General features: G+C 39.2%; 1 pseudogene; it reads right to left on the bottom strand.

The window, feature by feature from the left end:
• Positions 1865-4846, bottom strand: part of LOC107618268 — a 5989-nt pseudogene continuing 3007 nt past the window's right edge.

Here is a 4846-nt window from a genome sequence, read left to right as displayed (position 1 = left end):
AGGAATCTGAGGATTTTTCAGGCTATTCCTTAAAGAAGGGGAGGTTGTTCTGCTTCTATCAGGGAAGAGCAATTTTGCCGGCAAATTCTGCTCAAATACCCTCCTTATTGCCCGAGCATCATGACAGTGGGTTGGAAGACATTCTGGATATTTTCGAACTTACAAGAGACTCATTGTGGCTATCTATTGGTAAGGGATGCGGCGACGTGTGAAAGATTATGTTGCAACTTGTTCTACTTGCCAACAAGGCAAGTCACAAGTGTGCCGCTCTTAAGCCGGCAGGGATGCTGCAGCCCTTACCGGTTCCGGAGAGGATATGAGAACATGTGATGATGGACTTCATGGTCCGTTTACCCAAGTCGAAGGGCATAGACGCCATTTTTGTGGTGGTCAAACGGCTGAGCAAATATGCCCATTTTATTTCATTATCACACCTTTTCTTGGCGAAGGAAGTGGCTGCATTTTCATTGAGGAAATGGTGAAGCTTCATGGGTTTCCAAAATTGATTGTTTTGACTGTGATAGGGTTTCATGAGCAGATTCTGGTCTGAATTGTTTTATGCCGCAGGCACTAAGCTGAAATACAACACCGCATTTCATCCGCAGACCGACGGTTAGACAGAGGTGGTGAATAGGTGCCTCGAGACTTACTTCCAATGATTTGTGGGTGGTATCCGAAGTGGTAGTTGGAGTGGTTACTATGGAAAGAATATTGGTTTAACACAACCTTTAACGTATCCGCCCAGACTATGCCATTTTAGGCCGTGTATGCCCGATTCTATTCCATGGAAAAACATACCCTTTGCATGTCAAGGATGTGGCTGCGCTGACAGCCACCAGGGATGCGATTTTAGCTGAATTAAAACAGCATTTGGCTCAAGCTTAATTCAGAAAGAAGCAAGCAGCGGATAAGAAGTGAAGGGATGTGGAGTTCGAGTTAGGTGATTAGGTCTATCTCAAGCTGCAACCTTAGAATGTGTTCTTTAGCTCGGAGGATGAATGAAAAGCTCAGTCCCTGCTTTTATGGACCCTTTCAAGTACTTGAGAGAGTGGGGGTGGTGGCATATAAAAGTTGGCACTCCTAAAAGGGTGCAAGCACCCGGTCTTCCATGTGAGCAAATTAAAGAAGATTGTCCCGAAACCACAGCAACCTTAGGTTTCACCCTTAATGATGGCGGCAGATGGCAAACTAATCGTGCAACCCTCATGTATTTTGGCGTCTCGATCAGCAAGGGATAGTTCCTTGGAGTACTTGGTCCGCTGGCAGGGACTTCTGTCGTGCGAATACAACTGGAAAGAGGTTGCCGCACTGCGGTGCTCCTTTCCTGAGTTCCACCTTGAGGACAAGGTGGTTGTCCAAGGGGGAGTAATGATAGAAACAAGTTTTGTTTAGTTTACAAGGAGAGGTAAATAGTCTACTTGCTAGTTTTAGTTCCTACTTGCTGTTATTTGGCTATTTGTTTGTTCTATTTGAGCTAAACTAGCCCTGAGGGCAGTAGTCTTAATCCTAGCTGCGGCCTATAAATACTAGTTGATTAGTTAGTTTTTAGTTTTGTGAATTTTCTGTTAGAACTCGAGAGGTTGAACTCCCTCCACAGTTGGTAGTTCCAACCGTGTATTCTAATAAGGGGTTGTGATTTGCAATTCCTAGTTCATCAATAAAACCTACCAATTCTATTAATCTCTAAACCTATCAAAGTGCACAGTAGTTTCAGGTTAATTAATTAACAATTTTGATTGCATAGTACATACTACATACAGTGCATAAGATAAGCTGATAGTGAAGATTACTAATATAATAATAATAATCATAACAATGATTTCAGGCAGTGCAAAATCAGACGACAATTAAGTGAGCCAGGAAATCAAAAAGAAGAAACCTGAGAAAGATTATGATAGATTTAAAATCTATACATTAGATGAAGAAATCAATTGGAAGTACAAGAAAATTTTGTTGATTCTGCTGCTACAAATGGCAGACTCAAAAAAAGTACAAAATGAACAAAGGAAACAAAATGTGAATTTCAGTGCAGCATCAATGACCAGCAGATTAAAGAAAATCCAGGCATGAGCTGCAATTAACTCAGTAAGTGCTCAAAAATTTCCCAGTAAGAAATTCCCCAAGGGCTGCAGCTAAATTCCGGTTTTAATTAACATTACTCCGAAGCCTTACCAGCTAGCTCCTCATTCTTATTCATGGCCTTCCTTGCTAACTCATAGCCTGCAAAGTTCATGGCACCTAGGGGAGCAATCCAAAAGAATCTTGGCACTGCTCCTTTAAACAACCCCAGGGGGCCCTCGTGCCGTAGTATAGAGAAGGCTATTATGGTCATCGACACAGACCGACCCTGCGCAGTCATCATTCTAGTTTTCATGACATCAAATGGCGTCGTGACAACGGCAGCCAACCCCCCGGATAAAGCTCCGACTGCTATTGTTTCCCAGGCCTCTAGTTCCCGCCCCAACAGTTTTTGGACACCCTAAAATCAAAATGAAATACCAGCATGACGCATTGTCAAAAATATTAATTACCACAAACCATTATATTTATACCATTTCAGTGTGGAAATATATAAGGATACATATAAGGCTAAGTCTTCAAGCATCTTTTATTTTTATCTTTTTTTAGGTTTGCTCTGCCACTTGCCAAGAGGGGACTTCTTAAGTGATTGCATTGATGCAGTTTGTTGCGTAGGGAATATATGGAATAACTAAACAATAAAATACTATTTGTTATTGTCATAACTTTTTGTTGTACCAACTTTACATCACTTCAACTACTTCATTTGTAGGACCCTCTAAAGGGGGGACCAATAAGCACCATCCAACATGATTAATGAATAAAATTTATCTTAAACAATTGACAATGACCTCCATATAATGAATACTAATATAGGACCCTCTAAATGGAAAGACTTGACTTACCTAAAGAAAAGAGGGAACAAAAATGTGTAATAGCTTAGTTCAGTGAATAACTTGAAAGTGTTTTTTCATGACAGTCAAAATTCTTATACATAATCCAGCTAAAGTTCCTCTTTATTTGGATGAACATGAAGGTTCATTTTAATATACATACAAGAGCTTCAAACAATTTTATAATTCATAAACCTCTCAAAGTGAATTCCAAAAACAAACGCTAGGATCATGAAGCAAGCTGGATGACGGAAATTACATACCTTTTTAGATTCTGCATAAAGTCCCATGCCGGCAACATAAAATGGAACCTCACGACAAAGGGTAGCCCCGGTTCCACGAAAGAAACCCCTAAGACCATCCTGCTGCCAAGTCCCAACAAGAGCCTCACCAACATTATCAAAAAGACCAGCTTGCAACCGCTGCTTTAATACTTCACATGGAATCCGCACAGCTGTTCCCAAAAACGTGCTACAAAATGATGCTATAGATTGTACCTACATAAATGATAATGTGCAAAGCTTATAAGTATAATTAGCTGAATGCAAAGGAATGGAGGTCATTTACTTTATGCTCTCTGCATTTCAGACATCATGGAACTAAGAACGTAATGCATAATCAGGAATTGCCGAGTATATAAGTAACAGCAAATAGGATATACAAATTACCTGGAGTTCCGGTAGGTTAGGAGCTACATTTACCAACACCAATTTACTTGCTTCAAATATCCCAGTTCGAAGGCCATGGCTACAGTATAAATAAATAAATAAATAAATAAAACTAACATGAGCTTGCAAGGAAAATAACATCATTATGCGATGATTGATTGAAAGCATTAAAGAAGCTTATCTCCTATGTAAAAATACCTTGAAAACTGTCCAAGAATTGCAGGGATTGATCCCCTATATAAACCCCGAACTCCAATCTGTGGCAGCTTGGCAATGATTTCAGGAAAGGACATGGTTGATGCTTGTACTCGAGTCTAGCATGCCAAATAAGACAATGATGAGGTCTCTCAAAGGAAACAACAAATCATACAACTATAAGAGAAATACGGAATCAAGGGTCCATATTGATTATTGAAACATGATATTCCTAAGAACAAAGGAAGCCATCTAGTTAGAGAATTTACCTTGATTGAATCAACTGGATAGTTGCAGCTTCAAACCATATACTCCTGAATATATAGCCATAAGCACATAACAATATTTCATGACCAGTGACTGACGGTAGATTGGATAATAAGGAAATTAAAATATGTAATGTTCTTAATGTAATTTCCTTGCATTTTAAGGTAACCACTACTTAATGAAATAATATTAGTCCTGCAACAAAAAAGGAGACACACACTTTGAAAGATCTTTGTAAGCACTAGCAAGAACCATTTTGTTGGTTCATTGTTGAAAAGATAGGGACGCCCTTCTTAAAGCACTTTCTAAGAGTTATATTGGAAAGGCACAAGAGAGGGCAAGGGTTGAGTTGTCTTCGTGTAACTTCACTTGAAGTCATGACAGCCACAAATGAATTTATTAGATTAGGCTGCCCACATTACATCCTTTGGGTGCTTGCATTCCCTGGATGCGTTACACCGAGATGCCCTTTTAATAGTTATAATAAAGCTTCCATAAAAGCCAGGATTCCAAATTGCAATATGTAGCTTTAATTCTTTGAATCATTTGGTTGGAAACAGAGGTATACATCTTAAAGGAGGATGTCTCTTGGTCATAGGAATTAACAGGCGATTTCTCTGCAGTCTGTTTTGCCCATGTCTGCTTCATGTTCCAAAATGCATTTCAAATTTTCTGATGAAAGGATTGAAAATTATTTTTCTATTGTTATGTAGTAGAGACGCCATTGTTTAATTTTAATAGGGAATTAAATGCAGGCATGAACCAAAGTTGAATAGCTACTTCACAGAAGGATATTAAGGCCAA

Source organism: Arachis ipaensis, chromosome B09 (assembly GCF_000816755.2).
Source record: "Arachis ipaensis cultivar K30076 chromosome B09, Araip1.1, whole genome shotgun sequence".
NCBI classification, from domain to species: Eukaryota; Viridiplantae; Streptophyta; class Magnoliopsida; order Fabales; family Fabaceae; genus Arachis; species Arachis ipaensis.
This window is presented reverse-complemented; position numbering and strand designations above follow the sequence as displayed.